Source organism: Diadema setosum, chromosome 4 (genome assembly GCF_964275005.1).
Source record: "Diadema setosum chromosome 4, eeDiaSeto1, whole genome shotgun sequence".
Taxonomy (NCBI): Eukaryota; Metazoa; Echinodermata; class Echinoidea; order Diadematoida; family Diadematidae; genus Diadema; species Diadema setosum.
Window position 1 is genome coordinate 24,351,018 of NC_092688.1, and position 10,233 is coordinate 24,361,250.

Genomic DNA, 10,233 nt, shown 5'->3' on the forward strand with positions numbered 1-10,233 from the left:
CACAACAGCATCAACTCTGATAAAGCACACGAGTACCTTGTAAGTATTTAAGATTCTCCTCACTGGAAATGTAATCTGTATTTTGTGTAGGCGTTGTGCTGATAGCTCCACCTACGCATTAACAAAAACGTGCAAACAGCTTTTAGTTTACAACGTAGAGCGGCAACTCATCTGGCACATAATCATAATAATGAAACACTCTTATGGACGCTGTGAGATTCGGTCTGTCTTTTAAAGCTGTTGATGGCACAAGAAGTACGAACACATCAAAACTATATCCCAATAACGACATTTCATGGACACTGATTTCCCATTCCACTTATTCATTCTATTAATTCATGTTTTCTTTAAAAGCAGGCTTGTCCCGTTAAAGCCACAGTGGCCTGCTTTGCAGTGGAGCCCTGCGTCAAGTACCAAAATTACAAAATCAAATACGGACTTTCAAAAACTTGAACATAATGAAGGTTACAAAGGGATAAGACAAATCAGTGTGTAAAACAAGAAACTACCTACGTTTCAAAGTTGAAGTGTGCAAATAATTTGCAACCACAGTATTTCGTCGCATTTTAGTTGCTACTTTCATAATTCACTTCCATAGAAAAAAAAAACAACAACATGAGAATGACGGTTATTAGTTACTGCATTTCAAAATTACTCAAATTGTTCGCAAAATCAACTTATTCTGCTTTCGACGTCTTACGGCAAGACCGTCATTACAATTTAAGGTATTCGTATTCGCAGTCTTCTTATCTTTAGTCACAGAATTATGAACAGCTCACAACGTAATTCACTTTTCTTTAATTTTAGTGAACAGTAGGTCTAAATTTTAGCCTAAATAAGCGCTTCTGATTTTGACTGATATCACTTTGACAAGGGAATTTTTGGAAATTAAAATCCCCAGAGATTTCTGTTATGATATGATAAAAAAAAAATTCCTGCTCTCTTTCTCTTCCTCTCGTCCAAAACTTCTGTTTAATGCAGCCAACTGAAAGGTTCGCCTTTGATATGATACAAGCTTGTTGACAACATACCTTTTGCTACATTTTCGAATTTCCAGCAGAATGGAATTGGCATGTTCCAAATAGGAAAGTAAGTCGACCGTCCGGGTAGACCCACACACTGCAGTGTCGCACTGCCATTGATGCTGTAACCTTCATCACAGTTGAGAGTTATCTTAGACCCAAAAGTTGTCATATTTGAGTCCCAATGACCATTTCTCACATGACCGGGGTAAACACAAAACCCCACCGGAACTGTTGAGTTGAATAAAACAACACTCAACCAAAAAAGTAAGTCCCCCCCCCCCCGTATCATTTTTGGATATATCTTAGGAAGTATTATACCGATTTTCATAATTCAAACGGGAATGGATAGGGAATTTTATTACTCATAATATGAATGACACATCATTGCCACCAGATGTCATTATTGGTGTGGGAAAAAATACATTTTATGTCAAAATGCATGGGAAAAAAAGTTGCATTTAAGGTTATATGAAGCATATTGTGAACATTTCCTACGCAAGTTAGCACATGACCTTTTTAAATTGTTATGTAATTGTCTGGAAATTTTTCAGGTACAATGTTCCCTATTATGCTACTACTATGCTATTATGCTCAGGTACAATTCTTCCCTATTAAAGAGATGTTATGCATACTTTTCAAACAATAGGCCTTTTTAATATGAAAATGTTGGTCTAAGCCATGTGCTTTTTAATTCCAATTTGGGTTGATCACATTAATGTGCTTATGGCCATTTTTCATCATGCCGCGTCTGCAAATTTTTGAAAAAGGGAGAGCTACAGCTTTCCTTGAAGATGGGGTTCCGGTTATAAAGAGTTGGCCAGGATACTAGGGGTTTCAGGAAACTGGAGAGGTCAAAGATCTGCCATGAGTGATTGTTTGATTATTTGTGTAAAAGTCAATGCAATCACTAGAGTGCAACTTTTCTTCTATGCATTTTGAAATGAAATGCGTTTTTCACACCAATAATGATATCTGGTGGCAATGATATGCCATTCATGAAATGAGTAATAAATTCCCTATCCAAACCCGTGTCAATTATGAAAATAGGTAAAATATTTTTGAGATATATACAAAATGCTAAGGGGGAACTTACTTTTTTGGTTGAGTATATATATATATATATATATATATATACATATATATATATATATACTTACATGAGTTGTAAACACGAACACCTTCCTTTTAGAACACAACTCTGTCCGTATGTCCACACAAATTGATATAGGGTTATGTAACATTTTATGAATTCCCTATTTTTACGATCTGCATGTGCATTTAAGCAGTATTGAAATCACTTTAGTAAATAATTATGTTCGAATCCCCCTTAAATGATTTCGTTTTGCAGTAAAAAAAAAAAACACACATCCGAGACCAAAGCTACACTATTATATCAATAATTATCTATTTATTATTGAATTCTCTAATTCCTATGCATGGTCTATAAGGCTTTCGTACTCACCGTTGAATAGATAATGGATTTCTTGGTCGGATTCATGCGCTGCCTGACTGGGACATGTCCATGCTTGAGAATCAGACCCTATCTCTCCGTAAGGCTCTGACGGAAAATATTTTATGTAAATCTATTGCATACAACAGAAGGATCATATTCTCTGATTTGTTACAACAGATAGACATAAGATTTTATTATAATGTCCTTCAAAGAAAGACAAAGCAGGAAATGTCCGTTCATGGACTTGGTAGCATCTCGGAAATCTAGGTTTCCTATAAAATGCAAAGAAAAGTGATAGTAGCCTGGGAAAGAAATACCAGTCATACTCTGGTAATGATTATCAGGCCAAGCCTTGTTAAATGAATTATGACATTTGACTTGACTTGATTTGATTTTTGACATACTTACTTCCGATAAGACTGCCCATTACATTTGATTCAAAGCATTTTATCAATACACCAACATTAAACTCGGAGCAGAAATAGGAGAAAATCGTTCATACTTTAATCTATGGATTCCTTGTTTACAGGATAAAGATGTGGTCAGCATAAACATGCATTGTGCCCTTCGTCCATGTCGTCATTGTATGATATTACCGAATATATTGCCGTCAAAGAGTATAATAATGATAACAAAAAAAGACAACATGTTCACATGTTCCGTGCAATTTGGGAACGTTCCTAGTCTCTATTGCTGAAAGTGGGCTTTTTTCAGTGTACTAACATAATTATATCACCGTGTAATAATAGGCTTACCTCGGCATTTGAGTCTAACAGCCTCATTTGAGGAACAGTTATCGGCTGTCAATGAACAATCCTTCAAACGTTGAAACCTGCCTGGAACTGGTTATTAATATACAATAATGGAACTCATTAATGGTCCTTTAAAGACATAAAGAAACTCATACACATTCAAATTACCAACGAATATAAAAGTAATGTCTGGAAAGCACATAAATTATGATAAACATTTTTAACTGCATGAAGTCCATCCGGATGTTAAAGAGAGAGCAAATGGTAGCAGTATGAATATTCATGACAGACATTCACTCACAAATTTTTAACTGCAGACTTGACCTCTGACAGTCTGTAATGCCACAATATCAATTGGCTTCGAAATCTATATGATTTAAAAGGAATAACCTTGTGTGTATTTTTTTTTATTATACAAATAAGCAATACTGTAATCACCATCAAGGCATGATAACCGTCTAGTCCTGCTCTGTGGTACTGTTCTTGGCAAGGTTTGAATCGAATACTCCTCTGGAAAGCTCTGGGAAGCCGAGCTCTCCACAGATAAGTTCGGCAGCTTCTGCGTTGAATCCTTCAAAGCAGACATATCTGTCCCTTTCGAAGACGACCATTCCTTCAAGAGGAGAGGGTCCATCACCCAGGGTCACATTAGGTGTTTCTTTTGAAGCAAATGATGAATACATGAACAGTTTTAAAATGATAACACATTGTCTTTACGTGCACATCGAAACATACCAATGAGATTATAGCACGATTAAAACCAAGCATTACTCTGGGAGTTGCTGTTTCGAAATAAGAACGATTACCTCTGGTAGTGTTTTATTTTCTACCTAAAGTGTATACTCCTACATACAATGTTAAAGACACCTGTTTAATGACAGGCAATAAAGACTGCAGTAAGATTTGTTTTTGTTTTGTTTTTGGGGTTTTTTTAAAGATAAGTTCATGATGTGCTCATGCTTAATTTTGTTCACTTCTCGGCCTTCCGGCTAAGATCATTAGTTTTATTGTAATTAGTGTTCCATCAATATATTCCACATAGATGTTCTGTTTTGCGTTGCTTTCGCGGGTGCAGTTCGTTATTCCGAAGGTTCGCTAATCCGAAGGTTCGTTATTCCGAAAATGAAATTCGGAAAAAAAAAAAACGAACCTTCGAAATAACGAATCTTTGGTCTAAAGAGCCTTCGGAACAACGAACCTTCGGAATAACGAGCTGTAACCGCTTTCGCCACATAAATTTAGAAAAGGAAGGCAATTTTTAATTTTTGAATTATCGTTGAATTGATTGGGGAAATCATCAAATCCACGCAGTAACAAGTAATCACAATTTGTAAGATAATCAGATTAAAGAAGTGAGTAACTTATTGTGTAGCGGCGTGATAGAGACATCACATTTGCTTTGTAATTGCGCATTTTACTTTTATTTTACGACCGGTATGTCAATAGTGCATTATCTTCGTTATAGCCATAGGAGCTCATTGATATCAGGATGTTTAGGGACTTGATGAAAGTCCATGTAATACGTTGTTTGGTGTTTGTTTGCTTGTTTGTTTGAAAGATATGCATCGTATGCTCACTAACTCTTTCAAAGGTAGAAATATGAATAGCAAGGGTGGACGCTATGGGACTGTTGTTTTTTTTTTTCAATAATGGCGACATATTATTTTGACGTAAGAGGACATTATGGGGAAGGAAAAAAGTGCAATTCCACCCTCGAGTTAACGTCATTGGGTTGCAATCAGCCCATTGTATTTTCGAGTTTCAATCCAGAACATGTCGACCGTTTCCTCTGTTGTCAACCTTTTTATGCGCTTTTTCAAGTGATAGAAATAAAAAAAAACCCTGAAAAATGTGAAATACAGGTAGGTTCGTTTATGTAACTGTACTTGTAATCATTATCATACAGATATCAGTGATTACAGTTGCACTTACCCTCGTTACACTTTGCCCTGATGTTGAATTTCACTGGGTAAGTATATATAACGTATAGTGAACTTCGTCTGATGAGCAAGTGATAAGATGGAAGAAGACGGAACGCCACGCTGAATCCTGATGATAGATGACTTGTTTGCTATCGTATCGTGCAAATTTACCCCTAACTCTAGGTTATTGATTGACTTCACTTCAAGTGAAATTCTCGACCCGCAAGGTGCTTGTAGAATCCAGCTGTCCCTTCTGAGGACGCAATATCTGTCACACGACAGCTCGCGCTCTAGTGGTTCCCCCGAGCAGTTTAGGGATAAATCTAACGTGGATAAAGAGGAAGAGATGAAGTGCATCATGATTTAGTGATGAGTTTATGACTTCAAGAAGAAGGCAATATTACCATGATTACTCGTACACTTTTCACTTAAAAAAATGTTCACATTTTTTTACTTGATTTGAAATCCTCTTTTTTTTTTTTACAGGACAGAACCACATTGGCTTTGGAGGTGTTAGCTTTCCATTCACGAAACTTTCTTTTAATTGTGTGTGAATTTAAGACTGAGGTATCACAACAGTCGTTGTAGAAAGGGGTATAAAATATTCGAGCTAAATAATATGAACGCATACTAAATATATGAGCAGTGTTTTGAGTCTCAAGCTATCAGTTGCGGTTTCTGAGTCTTGGCAATCATAGGCACACAATAACCTTCAAAAAACATGGTACATCAATTACATAATATGTCATGTTATGTAGCCCGTGCTACGATGTAGGATTATAAGATTGTAGCACAGGCAAAACTATGTACGTTGACAATAACGATTAAATCTAGTAATGACAACACAAATTGCTAGCAGCTATAATGACAGAAGGTAAGAAACTAGAGAACTAGACTAGAACTATGCTGACGAGAACCCTGCATGTACCAACCCTTCCTCCATCACACACGAACAACAACAACAACAACACGTACAGAGAGAGAGAGAAAAAAAAAGAGAGAAACATGCACACATTTATTTTTGGCAAATAAACATGACAAAACAAAACGAACGTACGCATCAGCACAGAGGACAAGCTAGAAAATTTCAATTTCTAACAAAGAAAGCAGGAAAAAAGTAGTAACATAAAGATAGCACTTTCCAAAAGTTCAACTCCCAGGGTTAAGGAGATAAGCCTTTTTTTTTCTCACCGATCCCGTCCTTTTAATGACAATGCAACCCGACTAAACTAAGAAAAGAAAAAAAAAAACATACATACGTACATGTAGGCCTTGACACTGTGAGTGAAGGAAATAAGCACAAGAAAACGACAGAAAACCATGCTAGGTAGACCATCCTTCCGTCCTGTGCGATATTCGAAGTCATTATTTTGTCGCGGTATCAACTGCAAACTTTCGGTCTAAATTGATGATTAGTCCCTTTTCTCTATTGGTTATCCCTGCCCTTGACTCTTCTGTAATACCTTTGCTCAATAAAGATATACGCCCAGGTCTGCCCGGAGTGCGGAGTGATCGAACCTTATTCTATTACAAGAAACAATTACAACAATGATTATGATCGGCAAGAAGGACCGAAGTGCGCGTATTAAAGATTGCGCAGATACTCATGTGTGCGTGACAAACTGCAGTTCGTCAGAGCAATGTTGCTCTGATATTCATGTAGCCTAATTCCAGACAGTTTTTGGAGGAAGGTACACTGACCACTTTTATGAATTCCGTGCATTGAATCATTATAAATACAATTTGCTTCCCCCTCCCCCCCCCCTCTCTCTCTCTCTCTCTCTTTCTCTCAACAGAAAGACGACTCCTTCACCCTTACATTCACATCAGTGTTTAATTACGGCTTGAGAAAAAGGACTTCCAGGTATGCATACTATTAAAGTAATTAAAATGGACAAAGAATCTCATTGTTATGTGCTCTATGAGTTAGCTCATTATCTTCTTCCATAACTTTCAGTTTCGAAGTAACGAGAATCAAGCCACTTCAAACCACTGCGTGGTGGGATTTGTGTGATATAATGATGTTATTTGTTATACGATGTTAATGATGTAATAACAGAAATGTCGCAACGGGAAAAGAAGAAGATATATCACTCTCTGCCCATGTGATAAATACTCAACTGTGATTGATTTGAATGTGAAATTACATGTAGATCAGTAAATCTACAATTACTTTAAATCTTTAACTGAATACGGATATAAATAAATAAATAAATAAATAAATATATATATATATATATATATATAATGTATATATAATGTATATATATATATATATATATGTATATATAATGTATATATATATATAATTTATATATATATATATATATATATATATATATATATATATATATATAATGCATATACATATACAATGTATATGTACATGATAATTTTTACTTCATCATCGTTGAAGTCATTAATACAAATCTAAAACGAATTTTTTAAGGGTGAGGCAGAGCTGCTGCTACTGATGAAGAAACCGGTAACATATTTTGCAATTTATAAGCGAAGGGAACATCGACGAGGTTTAAAGGTAGGGTACAGTTTCGGGTTTGATTGGGCTTGAGGTTACCAACGTTTTTTCATAATGACTTTGTGAGAAAGAGAAAGAGAAACCTCTTTGTAAAATATGACAGAGCACATACTTCTAAGAGGCATTATATGTATATTTGATGAAAATCTTGATGAAAATTGGTTTTGAAATGGCTGAGATATGCAAAACGAAGCTATACTAATGGTAGGATTGCTTTGTTTTTGCATATCCAAGCCTTTTCAAAACCGAATTTCATCAAATAAACTTTGAATTCCTGTAGGAATTGTGGTTTTTTTTTTACATTTCATAAAGCAGTTTCTAAGTATCTTGGAAAAAGTTACAAGTTTAATTATCACCTCAACCGATACTATACCATCCCTTTAAAAGTGACGCAATCTAGTATCGATAGGCAAGCAGCCTGAATATTAGCAAGAATGGTGTCATGTTCCGATTATTCAACCCCAATGTAGCAAGTTGTGAAACACGTTGTACATTAGTTTTTGAGCTGATAAGGCTTTCATCTTGTAATTGGTAGTAAAATTTCGTACTAAAACCTAAAATATAAGGAGATATCACGATTTTTCCCATTAAACCAAAACTGTATACGGTTTAGTCTAGAATTTTTTTTTTTTCATTCTAATTATTGTTCACATTTTATATATCATCGGACTCATGCCAAAAGGGCCTTAACACCATAGACTTTGTACACTGCTAGGGCCCTTTTGGCATGAGGCCGACGATATATAACAATACTTAACATTGATTATACTTATTCAAATTTTTACATAGGTTGTTTCCATCCCTAACTCACCTTTAAGGACTATTTTAACGCACTAAAGCTGGGGTTTTGTTTCGTCTGCAACTGGTAAGTAATAAGGAGTGCAAAAATCGACATGTGCCAGAGCATAGGTTGCTTATGTGATGTTAGATTGAAACAGTTGAGATGTGGGTTTTTATTTGGTTTTGCCGATCTTAATAACATCCCTAGCAATATCAACTATGCCACATATGTCAAACCACACAAGGATTCACACACAGCAGGTCAGACTCACACACACCCACACACACACACAGGCACACGCACGCACACACACGCATGCGCCCGTACATGATGAATACACACGCTACTACTCACACACATCATCATCTGCACATAACGCATTAAGATGCAAACTGACTAAGCTCTTTCGAAAAAGCAATTTATTGTGATGTTAATGCATAGAATTGTCATCACGGCATTATGATTGAATTTGAATTCATTCCATATAAAATGGACATTTGCGATTTTACAGAAATGTTCATAACTTAATGATGACTTGGTTTCAAATTGTTAACCACAGAAATTATGTAGTTTTGCACTGTCTCTAAACGAGACTATAATAAAGAGGAATAATCAGTGGTTCCTTCTTTCATTCCCAAATTTTCAATAGGCTTATGTTCTTTTCAGCATGATTTCCAAACCCATGCCTGACTTATATTAGTAGTCATCACATACGTACAAAAAGGGAAAATTACTCACAAAGAATGGCAGCATTCAATAAGCTTTTGATCTTATGTGTGAACTAGTGCTTCAAGTCTTGCCTGACTTTGGAGGCATCATCAGTACTGAATAGGGCAAACATGTTGTGCCTTCGGGTTACCCCACAACAGTGATGTGTCTTCGGGATAGAAAGTGCACGGGGCGTCAAGGTAATAATGTGACAGGGGTTTTGAGATACTTTCGATAACGGCGTTTTAACAAACGTCAGATGACTTTGTAGGCGTATGGTTGTGTGTGTGCGTGTGTGTGAGTGTGACTGCGACTTTGCCTCTGAAAAACAAACAAACAAACATAATTGTCTGCATTGCATTTCATTTGATGCATCCAATTCATTCTCTCACTTTATACGTTTGCGCAAGTCGATTTTAGTATTCTGGAAAACAATTCCCCGTGCTCATCCAAGCATGGAAATATACCACACAAAATCACACATACATGCCCAGACATTTATTTTCCATTGTTCTTTTTTTTTTCTTTTTTTTTATTGTACATGTACAACAATTATCTAAGCTAATATGAACGTTATTCTATGATCGACGGTCATCTGCGATGTTGATCTTTTCTTTTCAAAGTGCAGAATGCTGACATGGGTTGTTGCTATTTCAATGGATGACGCTGTTTGGTACATTTGCATGGCGCATTTCACACTTCCGATAGTGATACTGATGTAAATATCTCATTTTAAGTTTATCATTGCAGAAGTTCTCATTGCAGAATTTCTACTAAGCACTTCAAACTCACAGATTACAAAAAAAAAAAAACAAAACAAACATCAAAGACACCACTGGACCATTTCTTAACCTCACTTTGGTTTGAGCAAGTACGATGAAACCATCAAAATTGTTTTTATTACATACATAATAACCTTTATGTCGTTTGCTGTATTCTAGGACCTACCATTCATACTTCTGCTTACTATAGCACGCTATTGACAAACAAAAAAATAATGGTGAATCAGACGCCATTTCTGTAACCGTGTCACTGTGTATATAATCTACAATGATC